Source organism: Lynx rufus, unplaced genomic scaffold (assembly GCF_022079265.1).
Source record: "Lynx rufus isolate CCGP_SWC_20201006 ecotype Redwood Valley unplaced genomic scaffold, mLynRuf1.p SCAF_6, whole genome shotgun sequence".
NCBI lineage: Eukaryota > Metazoa > Chordata > Mammalia > Carnivora > Felidae > Lynx > Lynx rufus.
In genome coordinates, this window is record NW_025814878.1 from 39497390 (window position 1) to 39517970 (window position 20581).

General features: G+C 38.0%; 1 protein-coding gene across 1 annotated transcript in view; it reads right to left on the minus strand.

Annotated features, from left to right (window-relative positions):
- SLC35F1 (solute carrier family 35 member F1) overlaps positions 1 to 20581 on the minus strand; it is a 405879-nt gene that overhangs the window by 179851 nt on the left and 205447 nt on the right. The gene's annotated exons all lie outside the window — the stretch shown is intronic.

Genomic DNA, 20581 nt, shown 5'->3' on the forward strand with positions numbered 1-20581 from the left:
AGCCCGACGCGGGGCTTGAACTCACGGACCGTGAGATCATGACCTGAACTGAAGTCGGACGCTTAACCGACCAAGCCACCCAGGCGCCCCGACTATTGTTGAGTTTTAATGATTCTTTGGTACACTTGGATCCCAAGTAGGTTTATACACTAAAGATGAAGGTGTGTGTCAGGAAGCTTTCAAAATGCCTAGTGTGGTCCATAGCTATTCCAGAAATACACATCATAATAAAGAGGGGGATCGTTTACTCATAAGCCCACAGAGAGGTGATGTTCTTGTTCTTAATCTCTACCTAACTGACCTTCTTCATCTACTAATTTAGCCTTTGTATAACCCCTGTTAAGAAGAAGGCTTTCCAGTTTTGTCCTTCACTTTGGCAGACAAAACAGAAAGTCAACATTCAAATTTTAATCCCTGGTTTGACAATATGAAAGATAAAACTCAAAAAAGAAAAAGGAGGAGGAGGAGGAGGAGGAGGAAGGGGAGCAGGAGGAGGAAGAAGAGAAGGAAGAAGAAGAGGTAGAGGAACCAAGAGGTTCCAAGAGGAACCAAGAGGAACCAAGAGGAACCAAGAGGTAGAGGAACAAGATCCTGATGTTCAAACTTCCTCTGCTTTATGGAGGGAAGTGACTAGCAGGTCTCTAAAACCATATAGTTCACTTGTTAAACGCTACCCGGGTGTCAAGGGATCTTCTTTCACCAGTCATTAGATTTTTCTAGTCCCTCGCTCCACACCCCAGGAGAGGTCTGCTTCACAGTGTCACACAATGAAAGCAGAGAGAAACAAAGAGTGGATGTTGCTGCCACATCAGGTCACCTCTGTCTAGGTCTCCGCCTTATATTCACCTTGGGATTCTATTTATTAAACTCTGCCTCATGTATGGCATCATTCTGGGACTTGGCACTATTTACTGACCCACTTTCATCAACTACCTGCCACTGTGAGCAGCTCTTTTGTGGACCAACATATTTCTACTGGCTCTCGGGCCCCCAGAATGCTGAATCAGAGCTGGAGGCAGTCAACACCATTTCTAACTCCCTGTCTCCAACTGGACTTGACAGATGATAAAGCAAACATCCCAAAGGCAGAGAAGACACCTTCATAGTAAGTAATGAAATCACAGACTATAGGATGCAACCCAACTGCTTTCTTCTCTGAAGCGAGACCTTGACCTTGTCTAACACTGTGTTTTTCTCTAAGGACCAGCACTCACCTTAAGCATTACACTTCTGAACACAGTATCAGGGCCAGTCCTGCACAGGCACTATTTTCTTTTTCTGGTGATGCTGTAATCTATTCCTTTTACCAAATTTATCTTTATTAACTTCCGATTTCATAAGGATCTGAACTTTCAAAATTGGGTTGTGGTTCCTCTTCCAGAAAGGAGGTAGATAGATGGAAACACTTACATGAAGATTGTGTTGATGGTCTCAGAGACATTAGGGGAGAAAGATAACAAGATGCAAGGAAAGGATGGGCCTGAATTAATCAAGAAGGCTCAGAAAAACAAAACAAAACAAAACAAAACAGAACAGAACAGAACAAAACAAGAAGGCTCACTGTGGACAGAAAGGCCAATGCTTCCAAAAAGCAGAGCACTAAATCGTTCAAGCTGACTATGCCATGCAGCCACTGGGCATCTAGTGAGTGCTACAAGTGTTACAAGGCCCTAGGTACAGAGACTGTGACAAGGGAGGTCAAAGCAGATGTATAAGGTTACCTCTAGAAGTTAAGCAGTCCATCACGAAATTGAAAAATCTATCAATTTTCATATTTAAAAAGTCTATAAGCAACAAGAATAATAATAAAATAGTGTCCTGGATCTCTGCATCACAAGAAGGAAAAGAGAAAAAAAATCACAACTATTTTTCCTTGAGAATTAGAGTCTGTTTTCTATAAATTTAACTCCAAAATGGAAATCAAGAGAAAATGTTCTTCCCTCTGGTAATTCTGCACATTGAAATATTTCTTTGCAGTGAAAATTGGCCTATTTTATTCTATTAATATGATTAACCTTTCTATAAACTAGTTCTAGGTGGAAATTCATTTTTTTTCTAGCCACAAATGTTGCCATTTATGCATCTAAAAACTAGTTTTAGTGGAAATAAATGACATATTTTTTAGAACCTAAAAACAGTTCTGCTAAAAATTCTGAAAAAAAAAAAAGAAAAGAAAAAAACCTAAATCAAGGCAACAGTGTTCTGCTCATTCACAGCACTAGAAATGTGTGCTTTTGCAGCTACGTTTCATTCTTTATTCTTCCTTTTCATTCATCTCTTTTTTCTTGCCACCAGCAAGGTCCTGCCTGAAAACTCTATGGACCAGATCCTTCCCTTGAAACCAGGGGCAAATCACAGATTATTAATTCCAGGAGAGCATCATTTCAAGTGTAATGCAAAGATCTCTTATTCAGATAAATCACATAACTCCTGGATCTGCCTCTTCCAGAGATTCAGATCCGTTCCAGTTATATTTCTTACCCAGATGCAACATCCAGGGAAGGATATGGAGTTATATGTCACCCTCTTGCTTCCCTCCACTGGAAGAACCACATTTAAGAACCTCCACTGGAAGAACCCCATAGCCGCTTCTTGGCCCTTTTTTTCTATCTCCATGCCCTCCTCTGGAAGGAGTGTGGGCTCCTGTGCTATCTTCACCACTTAAAAAAATCCTGATAGCTTTACGGATAGTGCAAGGAGATGGTGAGGTAATATCTCACCTCCTCTGCATTTCAGAAGATGGTAAAGGTAGTGGGGCAAAACTCAGTTAAAAAAAATGGCGATAATAGTGGGACTCAATAATTTAGTGGAAGATATATTTGAGGACAGAACCTTCTAGTTACTGCCCAAATCACACCCTATGGGCAAATATCTTGGGGAGACTAAGAAGACGAGTCACAAATAAAAGAATAAATGGTCTCTACTCAATCATTCTTCACTGAGAAAAATACGTCATTTTGGAATTTCAGTTCTTATCATGTAGTGACAATAATAAAACTCATCATTATAATTAACATTTATTAAGCACTTCCTGTATGCCAGACACTCTAAGGCTTTATATGGATTAATCCTACAACAACCCCATGACCTAAGTCTTTTCATTATCTCCATTTGACAGATGATAAAACAGAGGCGCAACATGGTTAAGTAACTTGCCCATGATCGCACAGCTAGCAAGTGATAGAAATGTAATTCATGCTCAACCTAATTCCACGGTCTGAATTCTCAACCACAAACTATATGGCCGTTGCCAGACAACCACTATCTGTCTTATACACCACACACATGTACACAAACACATGTTATACTGCTTTATTTTCATCACTACTTTCATTCTTCTTCATTTTCTTTTTCGTATCTTTTCCCCCCACTAAGTCTTCACTGTTATAATTTTTACATCACTCCACTCCAAAGGCTATGAAATGATGTGATATGGCCTGGGCAGGCTGGGGAAGAAGAAACGAGGTGCGATCTTTTCTTAAAGACCTGGATCTATCTGCTTGAGTTTCTTGAAATAACAATTCCTGGGGGTGCCTGGGTGGCTCAGTCAGTTACTCATCTGACTTTGGCTAAGGTCATGATCTCACAGTTTGTGAGTTCGAGACCTGCGTCAGGCTCTGTGCTGACAGCTCAGAGCCTGGAGCCTGTGTCAGATTCTGTGTGTGTCTCTCTCTCTGCCCCTCCCCTACTTGCATTCTCTCTCTCTCTCTCTCTCTCTCTCGCTCTCTCTCTTAAAAAAAAATTTACAAAGATTAAAAAAAAAAAGAAAACAACTTGTGAAAAGTAAGGTTCATCCTTTCAGTTATTTACTAAATCTATATATCCATTTCTTGAGGTCCTTACGAAACAGTAGTATAAAGCATGGATTATATATCTGACACTCAGGGAGTTTACAGAATTCTCTTAACAAAAGACTTAATCATATTTATGTGGTGTTCCTTATTTCTAGAAAAGTTCAAGAAAAAAACCAAACATTGATCTTTTAGCAAGAAGAGGAAATAATTCATGAGTAGGGTGACAAACATTACTTCAATCAGTATATATTTACTTATGTGTATTGTGTAAATATTATAATATAGCATATAATAGTATAACAATATAATGTGATAGAAAATAATATAATAAATATAATATAGGGTAAATTTACCTGTCTTTGAATGCCAGATGTAAAATTTAGAGTTACTAAATCAGTATGCAAAACTTCCTTCAACTTATTAAAGTAGAAAAGGTGAGAACACCCATGTTTAAAAGATGGGGCACATCTCCTGCATTATTGCTGACAGCAGTATCTATAAAGATACAAAAATATTCATATTCTTTGACACTTCCAGTAATCTCCTATCTGAGAATTTATTATAAGGAAGTCATCCAAAAGATGGAAAAACTAGACTTGCATCATGATTATTATTCATAATGACAAAAACTTGGAAATGACCTAAATGTTATTATAACTTAATGGTTCATTAAGTTACAGTGCATCAACTTGAGTGAATAGTAGGCAGCAATTTCCTATCATTGCCAAAAGATAGAGATATGAAATGCTTAAAATATAATGCCAAGTGAAAAACACTATAATAAAAATTGCTTCTGTGCTTTGACCATAATTGCATAAAATTACTTTATGCATATTGACGGGTTTTTTCCTTTTGTTTTCTTTCAGTGTATGTTACAACTTGGATAGATCCATAAAAAAATTCTTTTGAATCAATTCTCCTCTATTAAGTTAATCACTGAGTAACTTGAAATTGCAGGAAATATTTTTTTTAAGTTTACTTATTTAGAGAGAGAGGCAGTGTGAGTGGGGGAGGGGCAGAGAGAGAGGGAGACAGAGAGAATCCCAAGCAGGCTGCAGGCTCTGAGCTGTCAGCACAGAGCCCGGCGTGGGGCTCCAACTCACGAACCATGAGATCATGACCCCAGCTGAAATCAAGAGTCGGGCACTTAACCGACTGAGCTACCCTGGTGCCCCACAGGAAATAATATTCTTGATTAAAAAAAAAAATTGTGTGTCTTTGGGAAAGGTGTAGTATTGGAACAACCAGTATATATACTGACTCTTCCCAACCTTGGACTTAAGCAAGACAGTGACATTTCCCATTCGTGGTGTGAGGACAATGTTTGCTACTTTTCCATGCCACATATTTTATGAAGGTTAATCAGAAGGTTGTAAAGTTATCTGAAGTAACTGCCTGAAAAAATTCCTAGCTATAGAAGACATAAAATATTTATAAAATCTTAACATACTTTTCCCTTTCCTTTATTGGCTTTGGTTCTGTTACTTCTCCTTAAATGATTTATGATATCTAAGCCCTTTATTGTAATCTATCTCAAATCCCTTCTGACTGTAGTGCAGTATAAACAGGTAAGAGATAATCATAGTGCTTCATGCATAACAAGTAGTGGCCATTCTCTGCACACAAAAATGCAGATACAATTGGGGGAAAAAAGTTGCTGCCTTAAGCTTAGTGTATGTTTTCCACATTTCTGAACATTTGGCATCGTGTAATATGATTGGCCAAGTGCTGTGTATTTGGGGTGACCTACCCAAAACACGCACACCTTGTTAAATCACAGCTCCTTTAGAAAGACAGAGCATTTCTATAGTAAACCAAACTCTCCTGGTTTCTGAGAAGGAAACCATCTTTATTTTGCAGATGAAGAAACTGAAGCACACATACCCTAAGAAGTCTGTCTAGAGTAATAACAGGAACCAAAATTTATTGCAATCATACTAGGTAACAGACATCTCATAGCACTTTACCGGTACTAAGTGATTTAATCTTCACAACCTCCCACTGAGAAACAGGCTGCTGTCCAATTCCAGGTTACAGATGAGGAAACTGTCAAAGAAAGGTTACTACTCTGCCCCAGGCTTCAAACTAAGAAAAAAATATCTCAAATTTCTTGTAACACAACGCTTCAAACATTTTAGAATTACAAAGTGCTTTGTAAATAAACTATAGTACACGTAAGGGGATGGAGAGTTTGTAAGGTTAATGGCGATACATCTGAGGCAACAGGCAACCTAGCAAAAAGAAAAATGTTTGACACTTACCCAATGTCCTTGCATTCAGTGAAGAAATTCCTAAAACATCAAAAGCTTTTCCATCTATTAAATTCTGTCCCAAAATACAGAGTATAGGGGCGCCTGGGTGGCTCAGTCGGTTAAGCGCCTGACTTCGTCTCAGGTCATGATCTCATGGTTTGTGAGTTCGAGCCCCGCGTCGGGCTCTGTGCTGACAGCTCAGAGCCTGGAGCTTGCTTCAGATTCCGTGTCTCTCCTTCTCTTGGCCCCTCCCCTATTCATGCTCTGTGTCTCTCTGTCTCTCAATAATAAATAAACGTTAAAAAATTTTAAAAAAAAACACAGAGTATAGGATCCTATGTTTACATCATATGTAAATTATCTCTTAAATATGTGATGTCCTTTGGCATCACTGACTTAGTATTCATCATATTTACCATCTAAATTAAGGTAGGGACTTTTATTTCATATCCCTGATTCTTTGCCATCTCTCACATTCCAGGCCAAATCCATTTGCAACAAGTCCTGTTGATATGGTTTCCAACACATTTATAAAATCCATCCCTTCTTCCTACCACCACTGGCTACCTCGTAGTCCAAGCCACCATCCCCTGTCCTCTAGACTTCCGCGCTGCCCCTGTGCTCCCTGCTCCCATAATTGCCAACCCTCTTCAGTCTACCCTTGATAAATCAGCTAAGAGAACCTTTGGAAATGCAAATCACAGCACTTAACAACTTGGTTTAAAAAGCCTTTGATGCTCAGCCGCCTCCTTCTTTCTCACTCCACTCCACTCTCTGCTCCTAGACAATTCCTTCTGCACCTGCGCCTTCTTGCCTTCCTCTTATTTCCACTGCTCCGTTGCTCTCCCCTCAGTCTATGTACACCCGCCTGACCAGCACCTCCTTAGGGAAGCCACCTCTTATCTCTCCACCTAATTTAAGACACTGCTATTCATTCTCTTCACCGCTCCCACTGACTTCCTCTAAAGCACGAATCACAATCCACAATTATTTGATTCATTCATTTGCTAATTTAACATGTGTCTTCCCAGTTAGACTGTCAGCTCCATGAAGGAAGGGCTGGGCATCTCCTGTGTACTGTTGGAGTTTGGCTGCCCAGCACCTTGCTTCTCACATGGGGGACTCTTAATAAATAGTAGATGAATGGATCATTAACAATTTTGTGAAATATAAGAAAGGGAGCAATGAATGTGTTGAGTAGCACTGCTTAATTATTTATTTCCATGAAACACCCCAAGCTAACCACTGACATTCCAGGAAAAAAAAAAGTAGTCTAATGAAGCACTTATTATGCAGCAGCTCTTTTCTAAATGTTTTACATGGATTAATTCATCTAATCCTAACAAGACTCTTGGGAGAGGTTATTTGTATCCTTCTTCTACAGGTGAGACATCAAGTCCAGAAAAGTCAGTAGTCGCTTTCAGTGAGGGGAGCTTCGGGGCTGTCATCTTTGAAGCCTTAACCACTAACTATTCTGCCCTTCGTGGTAAAACTCCAATTGTATGTAGTCTGAATTTATTTTCCTAAATTTTCTGATCCAGTATAATTTCTAAGTCAGTCTTTCCACAGCCAAATGCTAGCAGAAATGTCGAATGCCCTAGGAATTAAGCCAAACAAGTGGGCAAAAAGAATAGAGATTATCCATGGGCAGTAGCCCAAAAGCCGCTCCAGGCCATGGACCTGCCAATCCTCCTCCACCACTGGTGTGGCTGGCTGAAAGCAGATGTAATGATATTAATGAGGTCACATATTAAATATGCCTCTTTTCCAAAATCTCACCAAAATCACAGATGTCCTGTGGCTTGGCTTGCTCCATCTCTGGTGCATTGACAAACCCCTCATCTTAGAAACATTAAAAACAGCAGAATGAGTTTGAGGTTCTAGTTATGAGGCTGTCCACCCACTGGGTATCTGGAAAAGTTCTCATATTTTACGAATGCTAATAAAAGGGAGTAACTCTGGGGGCACTGGGTGGCCCAGTAGGTTGAGCGTCTGACTCTTGATTTCTGCTCAGGTCATGATCTCATCATTCGTGGGATGGAGCCCCACATCAGGTTCCACACTGACATCACAGAGCCTGCTTGGGATTCTCTCTCTCTCTCTCTCTCTCTCTCTCTCTCTTTCTCTCTCCCTCTCTGCCCTTCCCCCCTCTACTCATGTGCATGCTTTCTCTCTCTCAAAAAATAAATAAATAAACTTGAAAATGTATTTAAAAGGGAGGAACTCTGGAGGAACAGGTTATGAGGCTTAACTTGTACTGCTCAAGTTAAGTTCACCAGAACTCAGGATATGCTCACAAATAAACAAAATCAATCAGAGTCTACTTCTTGCTCCACCCCAAAGCTCAAGGTCAAAATTTGCTCATTTTTACCTTTCAGAAAAATGACAATGAATAACTATAAATCTTATGTAAATATACTACATCTAGAGTAAGTATGTGACAAAAGCAGAAATTCATTTTTTAAAGTGTTTCAATTATACACATATATGCACACATACACACACACACACACACACACACACACATATACATATATATATATATATATATACATATATATGTCAACTTTTCCCAAATAACAGTTTAAAGTTAAGACAGCACAGAGGGAGAGTGACACGTTACTCCCTATAACAATAGATTTTAGCTAGTAGTTTTAAATTAGGAACCAGAAATAAAACCTGAGTGCTGAATTCTGAGAACACCATTTTCTTCTTTTTCTGTAAATAAATGTGTTCTGAATTACTGTCTCAGCACACACACATGCATACCTGCAAGCACCTACATATCCATCTGTATATCCAAAGACACATAAATTTGTGCAAATTATTGCTTATTCAGTCAAGATTCTGGGATATGGGAATAAATATGAGAAGCTGAGCTGCATGGTATCCTGTTCCAGCATTTCTTTTGTCCACGGTTCCTGGTTGATCAAGTTTTGATTCATTCATCCTGCTGTCATCTATTTTGCACATCGTGAGGAATAATGAGTTGTAGAAAAATTAGGTCAGATGCCTTAAAGAGTAGTATTTATTAATTGTAACTGTCAGTCATTTTTACAGTTTAGGTTTTTAGTGATACCTTGAGAATATATGGAATTTCTTGATGAGTTCCTGAGACTAGATTTGATTACATGCACTTACTTGGGTCCTACCCAAGAGGAGGGGAGCAAAGGGTGTAAATACATGAGGCTTTCATTAGGTTTAGAACTTTCAAGTGGTCATGACAGGTGACAGGTCAGGACACATGCCACCCAAAGAAGACAAGTCAGCCTGGGCCAGGGCTCAGTAACAACATAATGACCTGAGACCTCAGCCAGGAGGAAGCCAGTGGAGGGTTCTGTCCTTCCTTCCAGTGTGAGTACAGGTTGTTAACATTTTACTTCTCTCCTCTCTAGGGAGAGATTGGGATGGTAGGTCCAATACCAGCGGGGACTCTTGGACTCTCAGCTTGGCGAGTGCAGTTCAGAAAAAGAGAATGATTACCCCATTTAAAAGTAAAGGCTTCCAGAACTGCCATTTTGACCCAGGGTTTCCAAAAACTCTCACTACAAGAGTAAAAGTGGACTTTGGTTCAAGCAAATTGTTGCAGAGAATGGTGGGATGTCTTGACAATGATAGGCACTCACTGCAGTCTACAATATGTCAATTCAGAAATGTTTCTATTTTAAGCCTGGGAGTCTTACTCTTTTCAGGGAAGACCAGGGGTTTCAGAGATCCACTGAGTCCAAAATTGGCACTTTCAAAGCATTAACAAGGAGAACGGGGAAGCACAGAAGGGCATCACCTCTTAAAGTGCACATAGGCAATTTCTTTCCTTGTCATTTATTAAATACCTCATCTGTTTGTTTAGAACCCATCTCCATAGTAAACTGTAGAAAAAAATCTGTTATTTGGTACTGAATTTCTAAGCATGGCCTTATAACACCAACCAAATATTTTACCTTTGATTATCAGTTCTACCTAAAAATAGTCAAGTGTTGGGAGTAAAAGCAAAGTGTGAGCTTTGGGTTAAATTTGCCTATTAATTCAGGCAAAAGTGAAATTGTTTTACTTTATATCTTCTGGGTAATTGCTTCAACTCTCCACTTTAATTGAACCTGGAGACACGGCCAGAGAAGTCTTTCAGTATTTTATCTTCAGTTTGTAGATAGGTATTTATTACACAACATAAATGGGACATAAAGCAAGCTTTTAAAAAAAGGCCTTTTGAGAATAAATCCTAATCAAACTACCAATTACCCATCATCTCATCACTGAAAGTGAAAGATGATCTTTTTTCTAGCCATTAGAGGAGTTTGCTGCTGCCAGCGCGGTGTCTAATTTCCTCTCTTCTGTTGAGGTCTTTTTCTAACTTCCTGCTTTTAGCCCATAGCCTAGACTCCTACTAGTTGATAAATGTTCCAAAATTTTCAATGCTCTTCCCCCCATGCCCTATTCATTTCTGAGCCTCTGTTAAGTGTTGGGTATTTTATTTTAAAGCCAGCTCTTAATTATTTGGATGCCAATTAGCCAGGGTCTGGAATTAACTTGACTCTGCTCTCTGTTCCTTTTCTGCTCCCTGCCTTTTGGCCACAGCACAGCTTGTTAGTTCCTTCATGAGGGAATGAGGTGCAGGAGTAGGGTAGGGATAAAAGCCTGGAGACTCAAATAAGTTCATTTTGTTATTTGTTGGCAGCTCTGGTTAAAAGTTTGGCAAGGCAGTGTATTAAAAGCACACAATAATAGTAAACTTTCTTTATCATGTGTATCTCATTTATTCAAGCTCTCCCCGATTCCCATTGCTGGTGTTAAACTGGAAGCTGCCAGAATTGTACTTGGTACCTTATATTATGGCAGGAAAAAATTTAAGTTTCTTACTTGGCAAAAGCTTGTTTAATGAGCAGCTTTGCTTGGTACAGAATCCTTTCAGATCAGCAAGCACAGGGCAATCAGCCATTGGAAATTCAAGCTACCACACTGTCAAAAGCTCAGGACAGCCAAGCTGCAATGGTTTTAGCTAACAATGGCATTTATGTTTTTGTTGCATTTCAATTTTTTTCTTAATAAAGTGAAAGAAGAGAAATGAAGGAATTGAGGTAAAGACACTCTTGTATTGCACATACAAAAATGCCATGCTGAAGCCTCCAACTACAATAAATTATTACATCATTATTTCATATCAGTTGAGATACAAAAATAAAATATCACTGGGTCTTGAACTGCATTGTAAAAATAAACTAGAGTCATTTCATCAGCTTCCCATTTTGAGGGTAATTTCAGTTTTTTGAGAAAATGTAACTTTGAAATGGGGAAATTTCTTACAGGCTTTGATAGTAACATTTGATTCTGAAAGGCTAGGACAGCTATTCAAATAGTATATGAAGAACTTATTATGAAATCCCCAATTGCACTGTTATTAAATCATCTAGTAATTTTTATTTTATTGGTTTCTTAAATATTTGGGAATTATATTTTCTTTTACATATACTATAGTGTCACAATGTGTCTGGGGGTCTTCTCCCCAACTGAGAAAGACAAAAGAGAAAACACATGAGAGATCATATAAAAGATAAATTTAGATAAGAAGAAGAAATTCATAACTTTGAGGGGAATGTTAAGCATCAGAATGCATCTCTAAGGGAATGGTAGGGCTGTCTTTGAAGACAAAATAATTTCTCATTTACACGGATAACTTAAATGTGATTCTATGAGATGAGAGGGTGGTTGGTTGAAATGATCCTTAAGGAAGTGGTTTATTTGTACATTGCAGAAAACTATAGCCAGATATCACTGGATTCAAATCTTTGTTCTGCAACTGACTAGTGCTGTCACCTTGAGCAATACACAGAACATTCACAGGTTTCAATTTTCTCAACTTTAAAATGAGAAGCAAACCGTAAGAGACTCTTAAATACAGAGAACAAACAGGATTGCTGGAGGGGAGGTGGGGGGGGATGGGCTAAATGGGTGATGGGCATGAAGGAAAGTACTTGTTGGGATGAGCACTGGGTGTTATAAGTAAGTGACGAATCACTAAATTCTATTCCCGAAACCATTATTACACTATATGTTAACTAACCTGAATTTAAATAAAATTAAAAAATAAAACATTAAAAAATAAAAAATAAAACAATTTGAAATACTTAAGAAAAAGTAAAATGATGATCATGAAAATGTACAACTATTTTGTGAAGGTTAAACTGGGTCCATATAAACAAATCCTTACCAAGGTAACTATATCATAATATGTTTTCAGAGGTAATAGTTATTTTTATTAAAGTCCCTATCAACTTTCTGAAAATAGAGTAGTGCCACAGATTCTAATTTATACCTCTGAAGAGCAACTCTTGAATGCCTAATAAAATAAAGCAGTGAACATCTCCACACTAATGCTTATGATGATAAGCCAGAAAATAGACACAAGAAACAGCTACTGAAGCAAATCAAAATTTTTTCCTAATTCTTGATTTTAACAGCTCACAGTATTAAACTTCTTTTGATTGTTATTAATTTAAACTATTTTTAATTGGTCCTTTGTCTACTTCCAAAAACCTTTGAGATCACTTAAAATAAAAATTAGGCAAAAAAATATATCTATTGCATATTTCTGATAGAACTGTTAAACATTTAAATTCAAAGAGTTTGAAGGGTAGCAGTTAGAAAGAAAAGAAAGAAAACATTAGTATGCCAGGAATTAGTAATAGCCGCTGAGTTTACTATGATTGAGGATTAAGTTTAATATTGAGCGTCCTGGCAGCCAAGGCAAAGAACTCCTTTTTATCATTTAATTCTTAGAACCTTAATGGAATGAATTCTGTCAGAGCCACTTCAGTGTGGAAACTTGCAAGAGGTTATTGCTTTCACGGGGCTTCAACTCACCCATCCCCCTCTAAATTAATTTTAATGTACAATTTTAATGTATTCTTAATGTACAACGAATTAAGGGTTTGAGCCTTTAGTTATCATTATTTTTGAATTATCTTGAGAAAATATGGAAATTATTTGTAAGCAGAAAATGCAACCCAATGAACTCATGTTCACAAGAACTATGTAAAGAAAACGGTTGGAAAGCTATAAGGATAATATGGCCAAATTTTTCCCTCCTAAGTTTACCTCCATAGATATAAAGGGAATTCCCTACTTTCAGGGTATTTTAAGCATCAACATGCCATCTGTATGGGAATGAGGGAGCTATCTTCAATACAAAATAAGTTCTTGATTACTCTTTGAATTAGTTAAATGTGATTCTGAGTGATGAGCTGGTGGTTAGCCAAAAGGATTCTTAAAGAGGTGGTATTTTGCAAAATCTACAGAAGCCAAGCAGATTATCATGAATTACTCTGATACCTCAGGCTGCATTAGCCTGGTCTCAGCTAACGCTATTTTGTAGCAACATTGCTTGAAACCAGACATAAAAGATTTAAAAGAAAGTTTTTCTCTGTGTATAGTTCCTTGGATTCTTGAGAATTTCTAAGTAGCTCATCAAACTGTACCAATTGCCGATCCCATGCCAAGCACTGTGCCCTGTGGGAAACCATCTGTATGTTTATTGTAAGTGTCAAATTAGCCCAGAAGAAATGAGAAGATACCCTTGAACTGGGGGTTCATCTGACCCAACTTAAACCGAGAGACTAGAGTAGTCTTTTGTTTGTACTGTGACTAGAAGCTGCGATATTTTTATGCTATTTGTCTTTCTGGTTTCCATTTCAAAGACTATCCTTTTCAGTATGTAACCTTATTATTTTCCCAAAGACTTTCACCATGTTTGACTTCCTAATTCATTTTATCTCTTGTCTTTCCATCTGTATTAGACAGCATTATTGTAGGTTAGCCAATAATGTATAAATCTTTTTGCTCTCTAAAATAAGAAAATATTGTTATTGCTGAATTATTTTACATCGTCTCGTATATAAGCATCGTCTTTTAAATCTTTAAAAAGGCAGAATACTTGTGCTGCATTTCTTTTATTCTAACATAAGATTTAATGACCACTGAGAAATGGTTACCTTATTTTAAACCCTCTGCACTTTGAGATCTATCGCCACGTAGCTTTGTTAATAAACCGCAGTCCAATAGAGTCTCAAAGTTACCTTATGCTATCTTAGAGGAACTTCCGTCAAAAAAAAGAAGAGTTTATTGTCTCTTAGCTCAAGAAGAATCCATGTCTGAACACTGTAGCAAAAATGCAAAGCGTATCTATCCCTAGAAGCTGCCATTTTCATCACAGCGTCCTTCATTTGCATCTTGCCATGAGATCAATAAATCACTGGTGTGAAGTACACAGCAGCACAGCATTCAGCCGTACTGGGAAAAGAGGCTCATTAGCTCCCAGCTCTGTCCCTTCCTGAAATGAATTCTGCTCTGTTTACCTACCAGATTCGTTACTTCCTCCACATAAGAAGGCATTCATGAGAACTCAAAGCCTCCTGGATTCTTTCAAAAATCTGTTTTGAAGACACCATTTAAAAATGAGCAAAAAATTTGAACAGACACCTCCCAGGATATATGAGTGGCTAAGAAGCATGTGAAAAGATGCTGTACACTGCTACTCACAAGAGAAATGCGAATTAAAACCACAATGAAATGCCACCACGCCCTCACTAGAATGGCGAAAGTTCAAATGACTGATGACACCAAGTGCTGATGAGGATTCAGAGCAACTGGAATTCTAGTATGTTGCTGGTGGAAATTCAAAATGGTACAGCCACGTTGGAAAATGTCATAAACATACATTTTCTGAGTGAACCAGCAACTCGCATTTCTAAATATTTATCCAATAGGAAATGAAAACACCTGTTGCACAAATACATATATGTGTAGGTTCATTGCAGCATTATTCATAATAGCAAGAAACTGGGAGCAACTTTAATCTCTCTCAACTGGTGAATAAATAAGCAAATTGTGCTATATCCATACCATAGAACAATGCTCAGCAATAAAAATTTATGAGATATTAATACATGCAACAACATGGATGGATGTCAAAAACATACTATATATGAAGGAAGCCAAACACAAAAGAGAATGCACTGTGCGATTCAATTTATATAAAACTCTAGGAAAAGACAAAACTATTCTGACAGGAGGCAGATCAATGGTTGCTTCAGTTTGGAGAATGTGGGAGAGGATTTTCTGCAAAGGGCATGAGGAATCTTTAGGACAATGGAAATAGTCTGTATCTTTATTTTGATGATGGTTGCACGATTATATACAATTACCAAAATTTATCAGACTGTACACTTAACATCGATGAGTTCATTGTCTGTGAATAAAACTTCAATGAAAATTTTTATTCTGGACTGCTCTTTTGATTCATTCTACTTATTATAAAGTGATAAAACTTACTCCAAATTATTGACCCTTGTTACCCAGAAAATCAACTCTGATAATCTCAAAAGCCCTCTCATTCCACAACTGCTCTCATAAAACAAGACATCCCCTTTCTTTCTACTTCTGTTTTCAGAATTCAGTTGCTGCAAATGTCCACATGCTGTTTTTTCCTCTCTTTGTCATAGGTCATAAGCGAGAAGCATGGTACCACCAGAAAAGGAAACACAAAAATGTATATTCCTTCACTTAGGAAAACATAGTAAAAATTCCTGACAAGACTCTGTTTTGAAAATGTTTGCATTGATAAAGGTAATAATATTTAGAATCAAATGTATGCAAATAGGGTTGTTGGTACAGCAGGTGAAAATTACTAGCCTCTCACTTATCTGCTGCAGGTCTGAGAATGACCATCTTATTTCAGTAAAAAGGAAGAGTGAAACCTACAAGAGGCCTCAGATAGCAGAACCAGGGTCATTTTTGGAAGTTACAGTTTGTATACATGCAGAAATAAACCTGAAATCTACAACCTTTTGGAATTAAAATGAGCTGCCTTGTGAAATAGTGAGCCTCCCTTCACTACAGATAATAAAGCAGAGGTTGAATAAACATTTGTGCAAATGTCATAGATGTTATCTCAGCATCAGCCACGAGGTGAGACAGTGTGATCTCTGAGGTCTCACTTGATGCTGAGATTCTATGATTCAATTAAACCATTAATGACCTTCTCCTCTGCAGTTTTACCAAAGTCATGGGTTAAAAATCTAGATTGCACAGGGAATGAGCTAATGGTCACAGACCGCTTACTTGAGCAAGTTTGAGATGCTGGCTATGAAGAACAGGAAGAAAATAAGAAAACAGCAGTATATACCATAAGGTCTCAAAGGGGTCTAATGAACACCCCCTCCCCTTTTAAGAACATGATATTCAACGGCAATGGGAAGGAAGCAAACTGAAAAGTGAACACTGAAATGATAGAGAGAGGAAATGAGAGGATATAAGTGTAGGTCCCCATACATGAAGTAAAGTCACTGGATGGTTTCTACCTTTTCTGTAAAGTGGGAGGCAAAGGCTTTTGAAAAGAAGGAAGAGAAGAGAACACTGATGGTTTAAAGAAACATACAGTGAGGCCCCTGGGTGGCTTAGTCGGTTGAGAGTCTGCCTCTTGATTTTGGTTCAGGTCACGATCTCATGGTTCGTGAGTTTGAGCCCTGTGTGGGGGTTCCATGCTGACAGCGGGGAGCCTGCTTGGGAATCTCTCTCTCCCTCTCTCTCTCTCTCTCTCCCCCTCCCTCCCTCTCTCTGTCTCTCTCAAAATAAATAAATAAATAAATAAATAAATAAATAAATAAATATTAAAAAAAAAAAGAAACACACAATGGAGAATGGACGAATGACAGGATGTTTGAGCAGATCCAAGTGTCAATATAATTAAAGAGCTTAGATGAGTTACTCACATGTTTTACATCTCCCCTGGCAGCTCAGATAAAAGGAAAAGCAGACAGCAGGTGCTCTAGGGTTGAGAGTAACGTTTAGTACATTCTCAGCTAAAGATCAAGGAAGAGAGAATTCCAGCGGTAGAAAAGAACAGCATTAATGTAGTAAACTCTGAACCCAGTGAAGCTAAAAGGTTTAATGATGTGGATAGAGGAGAAGATGCTTAGAAGTCTTGGTAAAAAAGGAGAATGGGAATCATCTCAACAATAACCAACATCTGATGGCATTTTACCAAGGCTTTTTACAGACATGATTTTATTTCATTGCTGTAACAACTTCGTGAAGCATCATTATCTCCTAATTTTATGATTAGGAAACTGAGGCTTAAGTACAATGATAGATATTCACGGCGTCACAAGGCTCATATTGTGAGGCTGGGATGTAAACCAGGTCTTCTAACAGCAAACAATCCTTCTTTTCTTTTGAACTCTGTGTGCAGAGCCCAATGTAAGGGACAGAGTGGGACAAGGAAACAGCAAGCTTCCACGACAAGATGGTCATGCTCCCCACCATGTCGTCAGCACCCAGCAGTATTAACAAGCATATAGCAGGGACTCAGTAAATACAATTAGAAGTGAACTGAGAACTACCACAAGCCCAATAAGGAAAACCATTCTGTGAAACACCTTGAAAATCACAGGAAAATAAATGAATTAACCATCTTAAGTCACTGTTCTTTTATAATATATGAACCATCACACTCAGGTTTTTGACCTCCACGTTCTTCAATCTTTTTATTGCATTTTTTTTTATCACACTGTTTGACACACCTTGAAATTTCTCTTTTCTCTTTTTGTTTTTAAAATAGTCTTCAGGGGCACCTGGGTGGCTCATTCAGTTAAGTGTTTGACTTTGGCTCAGGTCATGATCTCACAGTTCGTGAGTTAGAGCCCAGCATCAAGCTCTGTGCTGACAGCTCAGAGCGTGGAGCCTGCTTCAGATTCTATGTCTCCCTCTCTCTGCCCTGCCCCTGCTCACACTGTCTCTCTCTTCTTCTCTCTCCAAAATAAATAAACATTAAACATTTTTAATAAAAAAATAAAATTAAAAAATTAAAAAAGTAGTCTTCAGAGCTATAACTTTATAATAAAGTAACAAGATAGAAAGAATTAATATAATAATATATTTATCTTTTTCACTTAGCATGAGATAGATACTAAAGCACTATTTAAATAATATAAATTGTCAAGCCCCTTTCATTTGGAAAGGGGCTTATTCTATGGATCTTAGATAATGGTAAATATGGCTTGAATTAAATTACAGTTATAGGCATTATATTTAAGCAATTTAAGCCCCCAGAAGAAAGATTTTATTTCTAGAAATACCTTCAAGATTTTCACTTGCTGCAAAGTTGTAAAATGTTGACCACTCTTGTATTCATTTTATAATCCAGTGGTCATCAAACTGGGTTATGCGTACCCACGGAAACTTTACAAAAGTTTGCAAGCGTGGTCAGTTTGAAGACATCAGTTGCAGATCACCAGCTTTCCCCTATGTACGCTTTCTTTTCCTAACTGGATCTGCCTGCGAATCGATAGCGGACAGTCATGCCGTTGCTCCTTTCCCCTCTCTCTTGCAATCCCCTTTCTCCCACTTTACAGAAGAAATGCATGCCTCTCGCCCATTCTACATTTCAGTATGGTGGTAGAGAGAGTCTTGGGTTATAAAGAGTACTTGAGGACACTACACAAAGGGACGGTTTGAACTACTGTGTTCCAAGTGTTCCTTTATCAAAGTACCAAGTCTGTCTCTCAGTTGCATATTTGAATTATCTCTGGGAGGAAGTGAACATTTCCACGCTTCCTTCCAACCATTCAACATTAGATCTCCAAATTAAAAGAAAAAAAGTGGAGGTAAGTTGATGTTTTATATTTTCTTTTCACTCAGACCTGAATAAGAAACACTTTACCTTTTAACATTTTTAATGTTAACCGTTTTATTAACCTTGGCCAGATATTTAGCGGATACAAGAAATCCATATTCACTTTCTACCCGGGTAGAAGTTGGCTTGCTGTCATTTTGTCAATTTTTTGTTCATTTATAAGACTTACATGAAGCCAGCAGAGTGATACTGTGATAGGGAAATGTGTGAGAAGAAAATTTCGGAGATAAAATCAAATTACTTGAGTGGGGTCAGGTTCAAAGCAACACCTGGTGTGGTGCAAAGAGCGCACCCTGCTGGCAAGTTTCAATGTCTGTAAAAAGCACCATCTACTTTAAAATTCTGGTAGTGAAGCCTCAAAGAAACCACTGATGTTAAATGCTGTGTGAACTGTAAAACACTATGAATACAAGTAGTTTTATTCGAGATAAATAGAGAATATAGTATAATCATTAAAACCTCCATTTCATCCTTGATTCCTCTTATCACCTTATCTTTTCTCCTGGTTGGTACTATTGTTTTCGTTCTACTTCCATTTGTCAACCAACAAGGGCTTAGGACACACCTGCTATCTGGTCAGTGCACCTTCCTTCTTTCTAGCAGCTTTAGGACCCTCTCCACCTCTACAAATTTTCTTTTTATCTCCTGTCTCTGCTGATAGGTGATGGCTAGCTTTGACACACCAAGCATGAATCATTCTTCCTGGGGCACTGTGACAAGCGCATCAGTGTGGAATTATGGATAAAGTTGCACCTGACAGACTCAGCTGGAAGTGCTACAAGGTTTGAAATAAAGCTGTGTTTCCGAACACAATAGATAATGATCTTGATGGAAATGCTGAAGGTCAAGGCTAGCTTCTTTAATTGCACATACACTGTAATTCCGTTTCACAGAAGCAATGATATCTTAGACACTGCTTCTCTGATCAGTCATTTTACTCTTTCGTGGTTAAAAATGTAATTTCTTATAATGGCACCCACAGTGTGCTGCAATTATACAGAAATGCACTTCCAGTTATAATCCATCGCTTGATTAGAAGACATCAGCAAACCACCTCCCAGAAAAAGTAGCACATTGTAAATACCATTCGTTCTTGTCTTCTATCAATGCAGAACTGTGCTGGCAATAAAATCAGCTGATTGATGTTCAGCATTATCTGAGGCAAGAGCTGAGAGAGTTCCTAAAACAGAACAGTGACTTAAAAGTCAACTAATAACTCAATGCATCTGTTTGGGAAGAACAGTCTGGATATCAAATTAGAAATATCTCAAACAAACCCCTTCTGTGCCAAGTGGCTTCTACATATACCCTATATTAGATTTGCATGGTTATTAAGTGCAGCAGATTATGTTGTCTCTTAATCTACTCTCCTTTTCAAAAATGTAATGATTTGTTTGCATTTAATGAAGATACTAGATATGTTAAATAAACTGTCCCCACCACCACTGTCCAGGATTCCAATTCAAAATAACAGGACTGCCCTTTCCAAACTCAAATCATGCCAAAATTGGATGAAAATAAAAGGCTATAAGGGGAAGACTTCAACTGTTTGTTGTAGTGGAGGGAATGAGATCTTGAAATACAGGAAGAAAATTGAAGAGACCAAGCATGTTTGGAGTGAAGCCGAAGAACGCAAGTATAATCAATGCAAAATATAAGAAACTAGGGAGAAAATAACAATAATTCACTTAGGCCTAAAATAGTCCAAGAACATGGACTAAATGCATGAAGCAAACAGAAACATAATCGTGATAATATAATGTTTATAAAGAAAGAAGGTAAGGTGTAGTAGTTAAGGATTTGGGCTCTGGAATTCAACGCTGCCAAGGTCCAGCCCCACCTTTTCCACT